Source organism: Nothoprocta perdicaria, unplaced genomic scaffold (assembly GCF_003342845.1).
Source record: "Nothoprocta perdicaria isolate Ctin4 unplaced genomic scaffold, notPer1 scaffold_111, whole genome shotgun sequence".
Classification (NCBI taxonomy): Eukaryota; Metazoa; Chordata; class Aves; order Tinamiformes; family Tinamidae; genus Nothoprocta; species Nothoprocta perdicaria.
Genome location: NW_020454217.1, coordinates 958,619 through 979,436, shown reverse-complemented (window position 1 = coordinate 979,436; position 20,818 = coordinate 958,619). Strand labels below are relative to the sequence as shown.

Below are 20,818 nucleotides of genomic sequence, written 5' to 3'. Positions count from 1 at the left end.
GAGGACCAGGAGCACAGGACCAGGAGCATGGAAGAGCAGCAGGAGCAGCCTATGTGGTCCCCGGCAGGCAACTTCACCTGGCCACGAGCTCCGTGCGCCGCAGGGAAGAGCTCCCTTTCTCCCTGGGGCTGAAGATGGCACTGCAAACCTGCTGCAATCCCTTTGCTTCAGATGCCTTCAAGGATTTCGTGCCTGTGGCCGTGTGGCTGCTTGCCCAGTAGACACTGCCTCAGGCCTCTCCCCCTTCGTTAAAAGCATCTCTGGGGCTACGGGACCAGTGCCAGGTTTTTACGGTTGCCCTCTCCCCCATTCCCACTGGGGGCTGCCTCTCCTGAGCCTGCCAGGAAGACTTCTCGTAAACCATACAGAAGAAGGTAAAGAGCTGCAGATGCCAAAAAAGTCCTTTCCACCCAGACTATTTAGTTTCATAAGAGCGTGTCGGGGTCAGGCATCATTCCCCTGCCTGCATTCAATTCCTATGAAAGTTTTAAAGACGCTTTGAAGAGAGCTCTTAGCAGTCTTCTTTTTCAAGTTGCACATTAAACACAAGAAATGACATTTGAAGAACTGCTTTTGTATATATTAGTCTCTAATCTCCTAAAAATAAGCTAATCAGATGCAAAAACTCTATTTCCCAACAGCATTCAATATGTCATCTTAATACAGACAACTTTCCAGGCAGCAGGTTTTCCCCAACAGCAGAGAATTAGGAAGCCATCCTCATGAAAATAATACAACAGTGACAAAGTTATTCCACTGCAACACAGTCAAGAAGCCTCCAAACGGGAGCTTGTGTCTGGGTGTTGAATGTCACCTGCAGCTGTTTGCAAAACTAACAGAAAAGGTGACTTCACCTGCCTACCTGCGGTGTCCTGGCAGCACCTCGGGCAGGTCGCTCCCCTCTCCTGGCCTTGGCGTGCCGGAGGGCATTTCACCAGGAGCAAGAAGCACTTTCAGCTCAGTCTCCATCCAGGCTCGGGAACATAATCAGAATGGGAGCCAGGTGATGGAGAGAGCTTCAAGGAGTCACGGCGTGCTGAAGGAGAGCAAAAGAAGCCACGCGGCTGCTGGCCGAGCGTCCTCACCTCCCATTGCTTCTGTCGTCTCCACTCACTGTAACTGTAAGAAGAGCAACACGGAAGGGAAATACTTTCTGTCTGCGAGCTTCCTTATCCCACTACATGGGAACAAGAAGTTTATTGTAGGTATAAAATATTGCAAATATAAAATGAATAGCTTTGCATTTTTTTCTTCTTTTAAGACTCTTCCATAACAAGGATGTAAAATCTCTGCTCTATAATACTCAAAGTCATTTTGAATTTATTTATGCCATGAAAATAAAATCATCATCTCAGGAAAATAAAACCCCATAGCTCAACATAAAATAACTAGTGTGTTGCTAGTTAATTTTCTCCAGAAGTATTAAAGTGCTGTTCAGCTGAATGAGAATTCAGCCAGGGATGAAGTACCAAAAGGGACGATTTCACCCCCAGGTTCATTTATGCAAAAATAAAGGTACTATTTCCCCCCAGCAGCACTAAAGCAGCACACAGTGGACAGCAAGGAGTGCGCCCTTGCAAACCCTCCCTTGTTCTTGGATGAACAAAGTACAGCAAGGTCTGTCAAAGACACTTAAAAGTGTTTGAGTAACCACAGTGGCTGTGACCTGGCAGGCCTATGACTTTTTTCGTTGATTAAACTTCATTAAAGGTGAAAAAACTGCATGCCATGGCAAGGGAGGAGAGAAGGAAGCACTAACAGGCTACTTTCCAAGCAGATTTCCCAGAAACACAGCAATTAGTAGAGTGCCTTAGAATTGCTTTTTGTGCACTTCTATTTGTTATGTCACAGAGTGTCAACTGAAAGCTTAATGAATCATAGAATGCAGCATTTTTATGATTATTTCTTCTAATCCAGATCTTTCTGAACACACAGGCTGTTCTGCAGTACTGCATACGCAGCCCTGGGAAGGAGCTTCCCCTTGGCCAAGGTCACACATTCCAAACAAACAGCTCTGCGAGCAGAGCTCCTTAGGAAACCTGGTCTGCCATGGACCTTATCTGAAGTTGAGTTTATTGGTAGCAAACAGGGTGTGGATTTTAAGTGAAGCTCTTCCTGCAGTCAGTATACTCCTACCATAGCTCCTGATACACAGGAACTTGTGACTTATATAAGGTTGAAACCTCATCGGAGGGACTCCCCATTGATAGGGATACCCAGTCTCTCTCTCCCTCCCCCCTCCCCTCTGTCTGGCTTTTGATTTTTATGATTTGGGGGGATTTTAATGGCTTACAGACCACTGTTACCACTCTAAAATGTGTTTAAACTTGGCTAGTGTGTTAGAAAGCTGCCACAGCAGGACAGAGGCAAGACAATGTCCACAAACAGTCGCATAAGCCTTGTTTCCTTAGAAAACCAGACCAAAAAAAGTTCCAAACCCACAAAAAAAGGAAATTATAGAGAAAGAAAAGCATGATATAAAGAATATGCTAACAATGGCCAAGAAAAACACCTCCCACTCCTATCAACAGCAAACAAATCTATACAGAAGTAGAGTCTTGAGACAAATTTTGGTCACAGATTAGAAACATCTTCAAAAAAAATCTCAGCACAAGACAAGCAATAATTTGTCCTTCTCACACACTAAAGCTGACTTCTGAAGCACATGCTTTATCATTATAGTATCTATAAAAGACATATTAAAAGAATATTATCTACTGAATGACATTTCTTATTGTAGAGGTAGAAAGATATCAGTAGAGGTCCATGTTAGTTTTATCTCAATCTTGGAAATAAGTTTGGCACAAGAAAGTTAAGTAACGAAATGATGATTCAGCCTCTTAATGGTATTTTGTGTCTGCTAAGCCATACAGTTCTCTTTCCTCTGTGTTTTTCATCAAGATCAGGACCAAAACCAACATTCAGAGAACAACTCTTTGGTGTGCAGAAGCTCAGATCTGGACATGCACAAATTAAGCACTAAGCAAGATGGAACGTGATACATACAATTTTTAGATCTAGGTTGGGCTGAGGTGATACAAGAAAATCCATGCGACTATTCCACCTCTAGGTGAAGGCAGAGGAACAGCAGATTTGCAGTTTAGGTCAGGTCAGGTCAGGTGTCTACATTTTTCCCTTCAGATACTACAGACAGCATAGAGTACACAAGGACTGGACACATACTCCAACATATAGGACTTTCCAAGGATCCAACTTAGTAATCTTGTCTAAGGCAGACAAGATCCTACCTGTATCCTACCTTGCATCCTCATACCTGTAGTTCTCGTAGAATTTTATTTACCCTTTTCTCTCCTCCTTACCAGTTATCACAGTGGAATAGCAGCTTAGACACTGGTGGAAAGAGGCGAGATGTCAAGATAAAGATGCACTGTCTTCCACACACAGAGACAGCAGCACTGTGCACTGCATTCAGCACCATCCCTGCTACTGCATATCTACAAAGGACGTGACACTCGGGGCTTTCATGCAGACCTCTGCATAAACAGGAGAAAACTCACTGTGGTCTCCGCTGGAGCAAGCTTTGGTGTGCGATGTGCAAGATAAACAAGACTTCAGCTGCTGAACTGGTCGCTGGCAGCTTTTACAGCATTTTTTCCTGTACTGCCCACGCGGCCGCCTGTGCTGCACAACGTCCTTCACCTGGATGCGACTGTGCTGACGGCAGCTCTGCTAAGCGCTGCTGCAGCGTAAGAAACACGAGGTGCTGCACTTCTCAGTACTCAACTTGGTAGGTAGATTAAATTTGATACTGGGAGATGAAACTATAAAACCAAAGGTTAAGCGATCTGGAATACCATCTGAAAGAGGCACATTATGTTCTTCATTCCTCTCCTTTCCTTGCTTCCGAATTAGCTGCACTGTTAGCATTAAATTTTAATACTCTCAAAGTTTACACCTTGCAGCATATAGGTGAAATAGAGAAATCACACAAAAAAAATTGACTGTATCTCACAGAGCATCCTTTAACTTACTAACAATACCGCACTCCTCCTATAAATGTCTGTGGAGCTTTATTTTTCTGAGGGTAATGTGACAATTTTTCTCTCCAGCTGCCCAGGTATGTGGAAGCAGTCAGCTCTGAAATTTGCATCCAGTGAAGTGTTACTGAAGTGCCTAATTTCAGGAGTAACGTAAGTGGGAGCTCGTTATAAAGGTAGCATTTGTCCCAGCTTGCAACAGTGACGCTTTGTGGCTCTAGCAGATGAGCCGTGCTCCCCGCCACAGGTTTGTTTTTCTGATGCCTCCTCTCCCGGGGATACAAAACCCCCAGCAAGGGGCAGTGACCACTATAACTGCTGAGAGCAAAAACCAATGTTCACTTGGACACTATCTGAAACCCAAAATACCTTATTTTCTTTCCTTATCATCATTCTGTCCATTTTCTGTGATGTGGATCGTCATATCAGTTACATGGAACCCTAGAAGTACTAATTTTTTTCCAAAACGTAAGCAGAACAGGTAACATTATTTCACTCTTTCCTTTCACGTCTAAGGGCCTTGATCTACTTGTGGCAAATATGTTACGGCTTAATCTGAACATAAGTTTGTTTTTAACATGTACATTTTTCAAAATATGCACACTGGACCTGGAGTAGCCCAGAAATACCAGGGTATTAATAAAGACAAGAATTTTATTGTTCTCATCTCCAGAGTATTTGCAACTTACCTATCACATTTGAATTATTATTCTCTCATCTCTAAATGAGAGTCTGCCAGATGCCTCTGTCTCTTGAACTGCTCCTTGGTATGCTAGATCCAATACAAGCATCAGCATGCATTAATATTTCTATTTTTGCACCAAGCACCAGCTCATAAAATGACAAATATGATAGTACAAAAACAGAATTTAATTGAGGCTGCTGCTGATGGGAATCATATTTTTCCTGGTGAGAAGCGAAGAGATTTTGATGAGATCTAAATAGAGCGAAGTTCTTTGTTACCTGCAGCTTTGGGGATTCATGTGAGCAGTCATTGATCTTTGCCCCCTTATTTCCTCCAAGTATTAGCTATTAAATATCTCTGCTCAGGACTCATCTTGATTTCTTGCTTAGAGGAGAATATACTATAGAGACTTGTTACATCCCCAACTCCTCCTTTTATGTGTGTGTGATTGTATCTCAAATAGAATCATGGAATCCTTAAGGCTGGAAGGAACCTTTGGAGATCATCTAGTCCAACCGCCCTGCACATGCAGGGTCACCCAGAGCACGGGACACGGGGCTGCATCCAAGCGGGTTTGGAAGATGTCCAGAGGAGGAGATTCCACAGCCTCTCTGGGCAGCCTGTTCCAGGGCTCTGTCACCTTCACTGTTAAGAATTTTTTCCTTAAGTTCCCATGGAACTTCTGGCACTTCAGTTTGCGGCTGTTTCCTCTAGTTCTATCAGTGGTCACTGCAGAAAAGAGGCTGGCCCCATCCTCCTCACTGCCTCTCTTGAGGTATTTAATGACACTGATCTGTTCCCCCCTCAGCCTTCTCTTCTCCAGGCTGAACAGGCCCAGCTCCCTCAGCCTTTGCTCACAGGGCAGATGTTCCAGGCCCCTGATCATCCTCGTAGCCCTGCAATGAACTCTCCCCAGCAGCTCCACATCCCTCTTGTGCTGGGGAGCCCTCAACTGGACACAGGTCTCCAAAATCCTGTTGCCAAGACCAGCGACACAGCCACTTGTTAACCTGTAATATCTGCCTTCTCCTCATATCCACTGCCCTCATTGGCAGGATAGAGGAGAACCCAGCCTGGGCTCCCAGACCATCCCTAGGGCTCTGAAATCTCATTTGATGTTTCTTACTCTCTCCGTGGCATCATTAGTGCCCACATGAAACAGGGAATAACAGTCAGATGCCTGGAGGAGCCTTGACAGCCTCTCTGCAACATCCCTTATTCGAGCCCCTGGCAGGCAGCAGACCTCTCTGGATAAGGGATCCCTTCAGCATCATCCCTGAGGATGGTGCCTTAGGGCCCTTGAGGGCGAAGATATCTCCTTTCCCATCACAGACCATCACTCTGGTGGGTTTGGTTTATGTCTCCTCACTTCATGACTTGAAACTCCTGCTTCTGTGGCAGCAAAGTCAGGCCAATGTAGGATGCTTTCCAGAACTCCAGTGTCCGAGACACATTTTCAAATTAAAAAAAGGCTTCAAACTCCGGCAGTTAAGGACAAAAGCATTTCAACATCTAGTCCACACAGTCTGAAGGCTCACGCAGAGAGCCTTGGAGCTCAATTCACTTACTCTCTGGCTCACTTCTGTAGCCTCCAGCTTACTGTGTGTGTTCCCTCTTAACACTGCAAGATTGCGTCTGAGCTTTCACTGAACTTTCTGCCAGCTTTAAGGTTTTTAGTTACCTTCCTAAAAGTTTCAAAACGGAGAGGAAAAGAAAAATAAACAACAGGTTTCCCCCTGCTTTGAATGTTATTTTGGAACCCTTTGTTGATCAATGTTGCTCAAGAAGATTTTACTGTTACTCCAATAAGCAGGAAGCTCAAACTTTCAACAGATTTGAAGTAGTGAAAGCAAACCCTTAATTAATTTCAGGAGCGCAGAGTCAAGTCAAACTATTCTTCTGCAGGTTCAAAAGAAGACAGACTGAAAAACGCTTTGATTCATCTGTCATTTACACTGCCCTAATATACATGGACTACAGAGCTCCTTATGAGCACAAGCTCAGACTAAAGAGGAATTCTCCAAGCTCATTATACAGTACTTGCAAATGAGTTGAAGAGCTTAGTCTTTGATTTCTGGAGTTGCCAACACAGGCTCAAATCACAACCCCCAGCACAGCCTGCTTAACTAGGCCATACACCAAGGAAATCAACAGGAGGAAGTTTTCCCTCCATAGCAGACAGGGTATCCAAAGAGCTGCTTTGCACTTACTGTTCAGTGATTCATCTTTAATATTCCTCATTCCTTTCTCGCATCTCTTTCTGCCAGGTTGAGGCGTAGGCAAGCACCAGAGCAGTGTACCACAGCACTGGCTGAGGTGGCAACTTCATTCACGGTCATGGCTAGAAAAATCAAGTCAGCTTATGAGTCTTTTCTCTCCCTCATGAGAGGAGCCCATTTTCATTTGGAAGGGCTCTTCCAATACAATGTAAGGCAAGCACAGAGGATTAAATCCCTGGCTAACAGACTGACATAAACCAATTGCCTCCGAGCACTGTAGCCGTATTAGAGCTGGCCCAGAGCTGCTTCAGCCTTGCTCTAGTCATCACCTAATGCATCATTAGTTACTGTTGGCATACCTAGGACTCCTTTACTTCATTCCCAGAAGGCAAAATGTCAATGGAGTTGCATGATTGAATAGTAATCCTCCATGTGATTTACATTTATGTGATCACTGCACACTCAGTGTGTGAGCTCTACCTTTCTGGCAGCTTCACCACACTGAACAGCCAGAAAACTCAGCAGTTGGGTCAAATTTTATAGCTATATAGTTAAAATCAGAGGGAAGCCTCTCATTGACTCAACAGGAATCACTTTAAGGTACAAGCAGGGTGTTTAGGGCGGGGTCTCAAAATGCCCCACTGCTAACACACAGCCCAAGGGCAAGTCATCCTTTTGGTAAAGCCCTGCATTTAAGGCTTTACCCTAAATTAAAGACAATGTCATCCTGAAATAGCCACCACCTGTGGTTTTCAAGATGAGAGCACAAGAGAGCTTATTGCAACAGGATTTACAGTTTCTCCCACCTTAAAGCAGAAGGATGGTCTAGATACCCTGTGATACTTTTTATCACCATTAAATCAAACAAACCATTAAAAAACATGGGAACTAATCCATTTCTTTAACCCACAGTTGAGAAGCTAGAGGCACCTTAATCTAAAATCATAGTCTGTACTGTGGATTTGCTGCTCAGACCCACAAGATTCGAGCCTCTCCCTCATCAGCCCAGGTTCTAACAGTGGCACGTGGCTTGTCCAGAGCGCTCGGGTGAACCTGTGTTGCAGGTCCTGGAGCTCTAGTGGAACAAAGCAGATGGGCCAAAGTTGAAGGAAGAAGTTGGATTTCGGATTAGGTGGACTGGGAACACCCCAGGGCAAGATGGATCCTCAGGGAACCAGAGCAAGTTGAGCAAGATGACAGCTCAGTGCATGACCAGGCCACCCCTGTGAACAGACAACCTCAGAGAGGAGCTGACGACCTCATCAGATTTTAAGCAACCAGAAAAGGGAATTAAAATGAAGTTCAGAGTTGTATTTGCTTTGACTCAATCCACTGAATTTACGGCAGTTCAATATGGGAGCCCAGCATTCATTCCCCCTTAAATCATCTGCTGAGGGGGCTTTTGTAAAACAGAGTATTTTAAGCATTCAAAAGACAAGTTTACACAAGCAAGAAGCCATCATACAAAACTTTTACATCAGGGCTCCACAGAGAGAAAAGAAGACGAAAAAAAAGGTTTTTGAAAGTTTCCTTCATCTGCTTTGTCAATATCTTTAGAAGTATTAAAACACTCTGATGTGATGATGTAATTCATAGCATTCCTGACTAAAATTCCGTGTGAAATCAAGCTGTAATTTTAAATTCCCTTTTCAATGAACAAGACTAGAAATTAAATACTTAAGTATTGAATCCATGAAGTGGAATATTCCACATCTACAATTAAACACTGAAGGAAGTCTGTAGTTTGCTCACATTATCTTGTTCCACAGTCATTATCAGAATACAAGAAGAATTATTTGGTTTACACATTTGGCAGCTGTATCAATGAATGCAGAAAGCCTCACTGTTACATAAAAATTAGCTCTGACTGCAGCAAGCAATTCCTTTTGCTACCACTGCTACAAAAAAAAATAAAAAAATAAAGACATAGCACAAACATGCCTCTCCTTTGTTATCCTAACTTTGCTTTCAGAAAACGCCTAGCAAGTGAGCTGAGACTGAGATAACAGACGGAGAGATGTGCAAGCCAGGGATGGAGGCTGTGCAGCCTCCGTGAGGCACTCACCCTGCTGTGCCCAGTGTAAGAGCTGGGGGAAGTTCCTGCACCAGAACCTTGGATTTCCTACTGAAACCTCAGAGGACCAATGCCAGGCCCCAGTCCGGCATCTTGATCTCCTCTCCAAATACAGAGGGAACGAAAATCCAAGAGGGGACTCGAAGTACTCGATTGCTGCATCGCTACGTCCAGTGAATGGATGCTGGTAGCACCAAGGGATTGGGTAAGGTGCTCCAGGCAGCCACCCCAGCAGGGTCCCCAGCAGGAAGATGACAGCTGGAGCTCCCAGCTTCTCCTGCCCTCCAAAGCCCCATGCAACTCAAAGTCAACTGCAAGAGGCCACTGGCACCTGTGCCACACACATACACATCAAAGTTATTTCCCAAGGACTTTCATTTCCCTGCTGTCCCTGCTGACAATATCTCCACTGGGAACAGCAGTCTGGGAAGTTGTCCCACCAGCCTGGCCCAGGGCAGTCACAGCCCCTGGCACCAGCCTCCTCTCAAAGAACAAGAGCTACCCAAGCCTTCAGTCAAATAGGGCTCATCAGTTTGGACTAAAGTCATGGGGGAGCGAGGAGCAATGGGGCTCTCCATCTACTAGTTATCCTTCAGGCAAAGATTTCGTGCTCAACCACCAAGAGGCCACCAGCCTGGAGCTCTGCCACCAACACTGCTCCTATAAACGCACCCCAGTAAGTATTTTGGTGAAAAACCCTCTCTTGGGAAGAGGAATTAGGTGGAGGGAGAAGAGAAAAATTTCAGAAGTTCAGTTCAGATTTAGTGTCTAATAGTGACCAATAAAAAAAAGCAAAAATATTTTGACATTCAGCTGATCTTTGTTTGTAAAGCTGCCAGAGGAATGCCAAAACAAAGCCAGCCTTCTGCTTCTGAGTCAAGTGAGGCAGTTTCAGGTAAAATGATCTCTTCCTTATTTTACTAAGAAAACAAACCAAAGAGAATTTCATTTTGAGTCAGTCCGGCATTTTTCTTTGATATTTCAATTAAGCCACCGATCCAAAAGCTCCTGTTTATTTACACAGCTCTAATTGCAGCCCACTCCCTTGGCTTGCTCTGAGGAGGTTTGTGTTGATGCTCTGATAAGTAAGATTCACAGGCACATTTATCAGGGAACCTCTATCAATTAGAGGGGAAAAAAACCTTTTCAATGTGCAATAAGAATGTAAATTTGAATTATTCTCAGAGAAACTAATTTCAGCTGCATGTGCCTTCAGAAGACCAGGTATTTCTTCTAATGACTGACAGGTCTGTCCCTGCTTCCATCTGTACAGCTGAAAGGAGGCTTATAAGTGCTTGAATAATAATTTATAAGCAGTTGAAAAAAAAAAAAAAAAAAGGATTTGTGCAAGAAAGGAGGAAATGATTGCAAATATCAGACCCAAAAGGAGAAGAAAAATCCATTACTGAATTTTACTGTTTCAATGACCCCCTTTCACCTCCTGCCCCAAGCTGAACATGCCCTGTAGCCCCTTTCCCTTATCCCCTATCCTCAACTCTATCAGCTGGAGCTTGGGAGAGCAAACTTGCTTTCTGAGAGAGGAAACCTCCCAATTTTTGCTGAATTCAGCACAGTTGGGCTGCATTCCCTTCCCCTCTGCAACCCTGGGCTGCCCAGCGTACTCTTATAATTCACTGTATGTTGATTTAAGACATTACCCTAAATATTCCTCTTTTCTATGCCTTTCTTTTTGCCCCAGACAGAAATATATATTCAACTTATTTGTATTATCTTCATGACCACATAGACTATTTTATATTAAATATTAGATTAGACTGCCAACAGATGAATTCCCAGCTGTCACAAACAAGTAACACTTAGCATCATCTTTACCAATGAAACTGCTCATGATTACAGATTTAGTATTTGTTTTCTACCAAGATTCTGAAATATTTACTTGAAAATATTGCTCACCATTTCTGTGAATGCTCCTGCTAATAAGCAGAAAAGCTAGGCTAGCTGCAGAAAAACAAATATGATTTAGGCACAGGAATCTCAGAAACAGTGAGTTTTAGAAGGGAGGTGAGGGACTGCAGAGGCACCTTGTGCATCTTCCCTTACCCTTGGTTTCATGGGGTGCTAACACCAGCCTGCAGCACTGCAAGGCACCAGGATGAGTTAATGGCCATGGGATTTTGGGGAGACCCTGCTGGGTGTGAAGGGAAGCCCCCAGCTGGTCAGCAGGAGATGCTTTATCCAGGGAAGGCTGCTGTGGCTTCAGCTCCTGTTCTCCACCTGTGCAGTCCCACCCTGACAGCTATTTTCTGTTAGCCACCCTGCAAACTTGTTTATCAATTTGAGGTCTGTTTTATTTATTGTTTCAAACAAATCACTCATTAAGAAGTTTGTACACCTGTCCTGACAGATGTGGGGGAAGTCTTGGGTGAAAACACAAAATGAAACAGAAAGCCCATACTAGTTATGCTGTGTTCAAGTGAGGGTTAATTCAACAGGGTGGGACTTGGTTAATTGGGGTTACTGATGGGTACAGGAAGGTTGAGACACCCAGACAAGGAGGTTACTGGAAGCAAAGAGCAGAGCCCAGGGGCATGACAGAAACAAGCTAAGGAGATTAAATTAACTACTTTGAATAAACATGTATTTTAGGTTGCTTCTTAAATTATGCTGCTTTCCCAGTAGCACATATAATACTGAGATATATGTACAGGTACAATTGTGGCAGGAAAAAGGATTTTAAAAAATCCATTTTTAAGGACTCTGTCTAGCTCCTCATTTTTAAGGTGCCCAGTTCCTTTTAGGGCTTCACCATTTTCCTGGTTTCACCACTATCATCATCTTAGTTCTCCTCTGCTCTCCCCTGCACTACATGCAGACTCCCAAGTTAAACATCTGCTTATCGCTCATCATCTTTTTGCTTATTTGTTCCTGGTTCTGATGGGCATATCTAGAAAGCAGGGCTCAAAACAGCATCTCAAATTGTCTTTTCAGTTTTAGGCCTGAAAATGTTTGTGGGAGGAATAGCAAAGCTGAGAAGAGCTTGGTTCCTTCCCTGGAAGGGGCTGCTTTGGGAATGCTCTACCGCAGCACACGGCCAGGTCTGCACCAGTGCAATGAGCTGCCCTGCTTGGTTCATCTGCCCTTGCTCTAATCCCCCTCCAACACTTCGACAAGGAACCAATGCCAAGGGTCCTATGCAGCTGACCGAATGCTTTGCATTTCTTCTCTATTTTTTATTCTCTGTAGAAACATTTTCAGTTGATAGAGGTACAATAATGGTTGATATTTCCACATTTTATGTTTATTGCAATACTTTTCCTTGGAAGGGAGATGACTGTTGTTTGCATAAAGACAAAACTATTAGAAGCAATTTATCCACATGAGCATTTATCTAGGTATCCACATGGCCCCTGGCCGTGTGAGTATGCCCTCATGGAATAGGATTTAGTAATCTGTAAGCAGATTTAACAGGTGCCAACCAAGAGCTCCCAGAGCAAGCCTGCACACCAGACAAACCAAATACACAATTCAAAAATGGAACCCTAGATTAAGGTTAATACATTTTCACAATTTAAAAAAAGTACCTTCTGTTTTGTTACAGAAATCCCTGAAGACTAAGAAAAGAGGACAACTTTGGCTTAATAAATGCCCACAAAGTTTCTTCCCTGGAATAATCCAGGGCCTTCAGTACTCACCTGGGTCATGGCAGCCCCAGGTTCAAATCCTCATGATTTGACAGGAGCTCTGAACCTGTTTCACTCCTGTTTGGGGTAGTGTCCTAAATCAGCAGCTATTTGCTGTTCTTTTGTATTCAGGTAGTATCAAGAACTTAATGCAACTCATCTCAGCTTTGCATAGGAACTTGTTTTAATGAATCAGTGTTTTCTTATGGCAAGCCACTGTATATAAAAAAAATCCTTCATATTTCCACCTAGTCTGTGCTTCTGCCTTGACACAACCAGAGACAGAGAAAGAAGAGAATATGCTGCTAACAGAAACAAGAGAAAGATGAATTTCCAGGGATTGCCAAGGTAGCGGTAGAAGTAAAATACTTTCCTGTTGATCACATGGATGTACAAGGGCAAGCCATTCTCCCAGGGGGAAGAGTTGAAAATCCCACAGAGCATCCCTGTGCCACTGAGACAATCCATGGTGCTCTGTTGGGGATGCCATAAAGGGATGCTCTGATGCCTGGGTGTCCTCCCTGTGAGAAGAGCCCCTGGCAAGACAGCAGTGACAGGGCTCAGGTTCCCATCTGGGGACTGCGGCAGGGGCAATGGGGAAGGCATGAGGAAAATACAGTCAGGAAAACAGCATGGAAAAAGGTCAGGGAAAAAATGTGGATGGCAGGGGGCCTGGAGCATGGGCAATAGATGCTCAAGGAGGAAAACAAGCTCATGTTGGGCGAATTTGGAGTTATTGGAAATTGGAAAAGAGCCTTCAGGGAAGAGAGGCTTAGCCTCAGGTTTTTAAAACAAGAGAGAAGGAAGTGAAGTTATTGGGAATAGAAAGAAGGGAAATTGGAGCACTTTCTTCTGCTTTTTTTTTTTTAATTAATGAAATAATCAAGAAAAAGAGTAGGAAAAGACAAGTAAAGAGTTACATGTAAGTGTTTACATTAACAATAAAGCTTTAAGGGAGTAAAAAACGTTATCAAAACAGAATAAGAGCAGATGCCCTGAGTTAGACCATAGGTCACCCTAACTCTGACTGTCTCTAATAAGGGCCAGGAGCAGATGCCTAAGGCAGGCTGCAGAAACACAACAGCACATAATGATACTTTCCCAGCATACTGTCCAGCCTCCAGTGATCTGCAGCCCCGTGACTTTTTGCACCCTGATGGGTTTTTCCTGACACTAATTTGTCAAGCTTTTTTCCAAATGGGATGAGCCATCCTGCTTTACTGAATTAGACATAGTCCAAGCGTGAGCCTGTAGAAACAGCAAGAAAGAGCATTTTCTGTGAAGACCTTCTGACCTGGTGCAACCACTTTCTCTCTCTTACTTTAGAACTAAGGCCCCCCCACTTCATTCAGCCTCCTTGATAATCACTTTTATTCAGTGGCCAACAAGAAGGCCAAATGGCCAAAAGCTGTTTTATTATTGCTTTGAAGTCTTTCACAAATTTAACCCCACAGAAACACAGGCTAAATGTTACCAGCTTCCAACCCAAAGTAGAGCCAAGAGAAGAGCTGCACAGAGCTGTGTTCCAAAACTGCATTTTCCATCAGGATGCTACATACACATCTCCCTTCCTGCATTCATTACATGGCCAATACAAATAAGACAACTTGACTTGCTTAGGGGGCACTCAGAGATGGATCTTTTCAAAGCATCTTCCCCCAGAAGTTACCAGCATGACCATGCTCTTCACATTGCCAAGCCCTGATCCCCTGGGCTCCTAAGGTCTTCTCCTGCAAATGAGACAAGCTTCCCAGGAACATTTGTCTCTAGACTGAAATGAGCATGAAAAGTTCCAGCTCACGCAATTGCTAATTTCAGACTCTAAGGGTATCTCATAACTACCATTTCTTCCCCAACTCTGGGAGCCAGTTTGCACAAGTCCAATGCTTTCTTATAAGTATTTTTTTACCACACCAGACAGCACATCTGTGCCATTCCCCCCTTTCTTCTACCCATCACATGCTCTGCACTAGGTTAGTGAGTGTCCTGAACATTGCACAGAGACGGGAAGGCACAAGACCATCGGCTGTCCCAAATAAAGAAACGGGGCAGTTCCTCACAGGTTGAGTCTCTTAGATAAATGTTCTAAAGTTGTTCACTGCTTCAAATGACTCACTTGTTAAATAAGTAAAAAGATGAATCACTGGGTTTTCAGAAGGTGGGTGGGAGGGTGGAAAAAACAAAAACAAACAAACAAGACTTTGCACAGGGAGTATCAGACTGGCTCTGCTGACAGCCACAGGCTCCCCAGGTGAAGCTGCCTCCTGCTCCAGCATCCCCATCCAGCTCCGCAGCCGGCGCGGGAGGGCAGCCCCACTCGCTGTGGGGAGTGAGCGGCCTGGGCGCCGCACTCAGCCCCAGCGCCACCTCACAGACCATCCGTGTCTGCACAGGAAGCTTGAGTCACCCCCTGGAAACCTCACTGAGCTTCCAGGAACACTTTTAGAGCAGGATCAGCTATTATTTTCCCTTTTAATTGAAAATCCAAAACGACTGCAGCAGACTGCTTAATACCTTGGTAACCAGAGCACACGAATCCACACAAGTCTCTCCAGCTCTACTGAGGTTCCCACATCCAGCTCATCAGCTGAGCACCCTGCAGCCCAGCACGCAACACACTGCTGTCTCACACTGCTTGTCTGCATCTTCTCCCCGGGTACCTGCACGTCCTGTCCTGAGACTTCCCCTTGCAAGATGCATATTGCTATATGTTGGTGCTAGCGTTTGGAGGACACGTTAAAACTGATGTTGCTGAATCCACAGGGATCTCCCATTTGTAGGTGGTGTTTCACTGTCTTGGAGTTGGTCCCAGAAAAAGATTCATCTCCTCTACAAGCACACCCCTGAAAGGGCACTTACTGACTAGGGGGGACAGATGCTTGACTGCCAGCCCACAAGGACATTGGCACAGAGGAAGGGGAGAAAAGGGTAACCGAGCCCAAGGCAGAGACCCCATCGCCGTGCAGCATGGCAGACGGGCGAGCTCTGTGCAGCAGTCAGGGCACTACCACTAAAATCCTTTCCTCTTCAGCTTCTCAGTTTGCAGCATCTTATCCTCACACTGAGCTAATAGCATTGTTTTCATTTGCCAAAGCAAAGTGAGCAAGACTGAGCTTGTAGGCTCCCCTCAACGCTGTTTGTGCCATCCCTCTACCCTGCACAGCAGCACCACAGGACACCGGCTCAGTTGTTCTTCCCAGCTGCCCTCTGAGGCATCTCCTGCCACGGTTCAATTGGAGCTCCAGGGACTGTTTCTGCAGTGCAACTTCACTTTCTGGTAGTGAGGAAAAAATAAATAATAAAAACGGAACAGTCACCCCACATGGTTGTGAAATGAGACTGTCCAGGTGGCTGCTAGTGAGCAGCTACCCACAGCACTGACCACTGAGCATCTCTTATGAAACCTCTACCAGAAATGCCTTTTTTAGATAATACAAAATAATGAAATCATTTTGGAGTAGCAGAGGAAAGGCAGACCCTCCTTCTCATGGTGTTATTTCAGAAGCCAGTATCTGATTAGTGCAATATTTAATGCATACTTGCCCTTTAAACTATCTACCATTTGTTACCAGTACCATCAAGCTGAGTCTCTTATTACTATCTTAAAGGGTAGGTGAAAGATCATGTGACTCTTACGGAAGCAATAAGAGGAATTTTATTACAATCTGCAGCCACCTTTTTATTCAGTTCAGCATATATACTGGCAATGTCAACTGAAATATTACAGATTCAGCATTAATATATTCCTTCTGGGGAGGGGTTTGGGAGAAGAAGAGGTATTTTGTAGCCTTGACACGGGGATATTGTATTTTCAAGAAGAAAGAAGATGTGCAGCATAAAGCAAAACAGTTTCCAGCATCTACCTTCTAAAAATCATTGATTTGAGGGGAACACATTTCTGCTGCATTGATGTTGGGGTAGCTGGCAAGAGACAAGCTCTATCCAACAACCTGCACCCACTCTTCCTCACTCCCTCGAAACACCAGGGCACAACTCCCATGCCTCAAAGCTACCCAGAAAGCTGCCTTATGAGCAGGGCAGCTGCAGCTGTGGGGACCTTAGCACACCGAATTAAAGCGGTCCTCAAGCTCATTTTTGCTTTTTAAAGTCACCCAGCAAACATGATTGCAGCACTGGCCCTAGATTAAGGCAACAGGGCATTACTGATGGGGCTGGACCCCACGTGCTGGGCACTGCCAGGCTTGGAGGGCAGCTGGCACCTTGCCTGCTGGTGTGTGAGATGAGGATGCCCAGGGCAGAGCAGGAAACAGGACTCTCCTAAGCTGGTGTATGTGCAACACTGCAAAGGCCTTGCTGAGTCTGTTTAAACCTATTAAAGCAAAGCTCAGAGTACATGATAGTCATTAAAAGTAAAAAAGCTGTCCCTGTTCCCAGGATCCAGAGCCCAGAGCAGCGGCTGCGTGGGTTAACCCATTGCTGCAGCTCTCAGCCAGCCAGGTTCACAGCCCAAAGCACCTTGTCTGCACAGAGCCAAGAGCCACTTGTCACTAGCCCCATGCAGTCCCCTGCACTATCACAGCACCAAACAGACAACAAGCTTTAGGACACATCCATTTTATTTTACTCCATGGAGGTTCCCAAAACTCCTCTGTCACTGCTAACTGTGTGCACATGCAGTAATTATGAATAATCTGATCAAAGCAGGTACAGAGCAGAACTCCTATTGAGCCAGGATGCATCTATTTAAGCCAAAGTAGAGGGGAGAGAAGAAAAAAAAAACAGAAAAACAAACAAACAAAAAAACCCCACACACCAGGATCTAGAAGATAGGCTGTGAAAATTCATTCTGATTTCCCCCCTCACCCCTTTTTCAGGTGAAAGGTACAAGAACCTCATAGCACATATCTCTTCTGTAGCATCCAGTTCAAACGCTGAATTGACCATTTCCATCAGTTTTAGCTGTCCTCAATGTTAAGTTTCACAGATCAGATTAAACACCTGAAACCTCAAGAGATTCCCCCCGCTCCTCTACAGCTGCTTGTTTTCTCATGCTGCTTGTGCTGCAGTGCAGCACAGAGCTGGCTAGGTACCACCTTGCCAAGGAAGGGGCAAGATCAGCATTGTTACTTCTATTCGTGCCACCTATAATAAGCTGAAGCGATTCCTCCCACTCTCCTGACGCTCAGAGGCTGCATGTTTCCAGGTAACCACTGAAGGCTGCTGGATTCCCACACCTTGGGAGCTGCATCCCACAGAAGTGCCAGGAAGGACCAGCCCTTCCAAGGCACTTGTGCCTGCAGAGAGCCTGCCTGTCCCCATCAACCCCCAGTTAAAGGGCCAAAGACCTGCTTGCCATGGGCCTGCAGGGAGCTGTGCAAGGCAGGAGAAAACAGGAGGAGAAGCAGGATGACACAGAGCAACAAGGAGAAGACACACATGCATGTAGTCAGAGCTGTTTTTCATTCCTTAATGCACAACTTCTGCCTTGCCTCTTTGTGTCCCCAAATGCCTCCCTGTCCCTTCGGCAGGGAAACATCCCCCCACACCACAGTAATTACCATCAAACCTCCTATTTAAAGCTCATCAACTGAGCTGTTGTTTTGCTCTGCACTTGCTTCAGGTGGCTCCCCTGGGGGTGCTCACCAAGGGCAGGAGCTCGCTGGGCTGCAGGAGCTTCTGGTACTGCCGGCACTCAGCACCACCTTAGGCAGCACAGGTGAAGCCCCAATGCCCGATACCTGGGGGGTGAGATCTTTAGAAAAAAGTGGTGTTGCCTGAAACAGAGCATGAAAGTGATCTCTTTTCCCCCCAGAAAGCATTACATAACACCTCCATGACTCCACACAGCCAGCTCCAAGTGTTATTTTTTTGAAGCCTGCGTAGCCAGTTTCTTCTTAGGCTTTCCACTCCCTGAGGCGGTGTTGGGCTGTCCTGCAGATCCCGTGGTTGCTATGGAAATCCTTCCTCCTTCTGCCAGCGCGCAGGGCAGGTCCCGCTGTGAGGGAGTGCAAAGGTGGCCGCGAGGCCGCGCACCTCGGCGCTGTCCCCACAGCCATGGCAGCCCGGGCCTAGGCCTGCAGCAAGGCGCTGCAAGGCGGGTGCAGCCCCAAGAGCTCACAGGCCCTCAGTAAGGAGGCTCGAGGCCACGCAAGGGCTCTCAGGATCCCACCTCATCTGCTCTGGGCAGCATGGGAGGAAAGATCTAGAAGCACACAGCGCCATTTCTGGCTATTTTAAACACTTTAGGGGAATGAAAGAAATTCAGGAGGTGCTGATGGGGCTACAAGGCAGTGAACATGTTACCCACAGACCTGCGGCCACCTATAAATCAGGGTGACAAGCCCAGGCCTTTAAGGGGGCCGTGCTATCAGGACCCTCCCAGCCCAGCAGCCCAAGTCCTGTCCCAACAGCAGCAACCCCAGGAGCAAACAGGCCTACAAGAGCAAGCACCTCTGCCTCATCACATTTAGCAGCTGTTTTAAGCAGTCTTTGTGCTCCTAGAGATACAGGCCAGACATTTCAATATCTAGTTTTCTTTTGTTTATATAAGAAGACAGAAGACTCCGATAGAGACAGGCCTAGTTACCAAAAAGGTTTTTTTTTTTTTTTTTTTTTTTTTCTCCCCTCCATGTAAGGGGTTGCCCTGGCTGGAGATCAAGTGGCCCATCGCAAACTGTGGGTGTCTAGTCACATCTCATGCCCATGCTCAGTGCTACTACAAGGAGAAGAGGTGCCATGCCCATGCTCTCCCACCACTAACCTTCTGCCCCAGGCACCAGAGAGCTGTTAGAGGATGAGTAGTAGCTTAGAACTACAGTTAATTCAGGGAGATTAACAAAGATTTTAAACTGAAGAGACCTTATCATCAGCCTTGAGGAAAAGCAGAACACCCATGACTCCAAATACCTGAACATCCACCAACACCTTCAACTTCACAAGGAATAGCCACAAAATACAACCCTTCTGTAAACCCATCAGAAACCAAACTGAACAGAAACACATTAACCCATCTGTAGCACATTAACATGAAGGTCTCCCACAACCATAGTGCAAAATAAAGACAACACTTACATCAGTCCAGTCCCCATACAAACATGATCAGCAGTGCTTCCAGCTTCCCCCACTCCTCTGTCTCCCTCTTATCAGCAAGCATTGACTCAAATCAGCTGTGTGCCCAGCATGGGTTGTTGGCTAAGTGCAGCCAGGAGGAGGGCACACCTAAAACAAAAGCATAAACTTCATGGGATACTTTCTAAAGTTTGCATTGCAGAGCTAGTTGAGGCCCTTTGTGCCTTGCCAAACACCTCTGAGCTCGAATAGGCATTTTTATGTTACTGTTGTGGGTTAACAGTTGCTGCATTCAGATCTGATCAATAGCATCCTGATAAACTGTTACCACATTTTGTAAAAATAGAGTGATATGCAAGCAGTGGTGTCTCCAATTGCTTTAAGAATATGTGGTATGAAATGTGAATAAATTACATTAAATAGTGCTGTCATATAGAATTTTCTTTTGATTTATAAGTACCTACTGTATGTAAAATAATACCACACAATTCTGCAGCTCTGTGGATATATGTCATGGTATAAATACATATACTATGCCTCTAATGCTTCCAAATATGTGGATGGGAAGTGGAGAATACAAATGACATAAGAAGCTAAAAGGTTTTATTTCAGGAATGTCTTAGTATCTTCCATGCTAGAATTTGGTACCACAGATTAGAGGTTATGGATTAGAGACGCACTTTCACTGCCTTGTTGGAAAGATTGTAGAAGAAACAGCAGAGGAATAGCTAAGGGCAATGTGTACACGTTTGTATTTATTGTAACTAATCACCATTCCTTTTATTTTTAGTATAATAGTATTCCTGATGAATCATGCTGTGAGTGTCAGTTTAAGAGCTGTAATTGTGAATGTATTTCATTCCCATTTAGCACGACCTATTTAGGACGTCCATAAATGCCGATACAATGTCACCATTAAAGGGACTGAGATCCTTTTCATGTTTGAGAGCCAAAACCTCAGCTCTATTAAAAGTTAATCTGTGAACAAATGGCTGAATTACTAATCTTTATTACTACTTTTCTAGTTGCATTTTTTCATGTATACTGCATGCTTCTTGGCATACATGTCAGAGCCAGTTTGAGGTAAAACACTCCTTAAAAGCATTTGATATTCTTCCGTAAAAGGTGTGAGTTCAGAAATCTAGATCAGTCAAGTTATAAATTACTTTATT

General features: G+C 44.8%; 1 long non-coding RNA gene across 2 annotated transcripts; it reads right to left on the bottom strand.

Annotated features, from left to right (window-relative positions):
• Positions 1-903: 903 nt before the first annotated feature.
• On the bottom strand, positions 904-19,689 carry LOC112957743. 2 transcript variants are annotated; one of them, XR_003251268.1, is made up of 2 exons: positions 19,650-19,689; positions 904-1,119 (listed from the first exon to the last, which is right to left on the bottom strand). It is a non-coding gene; the product is annotated as an uncharacterized LOC112957743 (long non-coding RNA). The 2 variants fall into 2 exon arrangements; XR_003251267.1 differs by lacking the exon at positions 19,650-19,689 and adding an exon at positions 6,894-6,986.
• Positions 19,690-20,818: the final 1,129 nt, after the last annotated feature.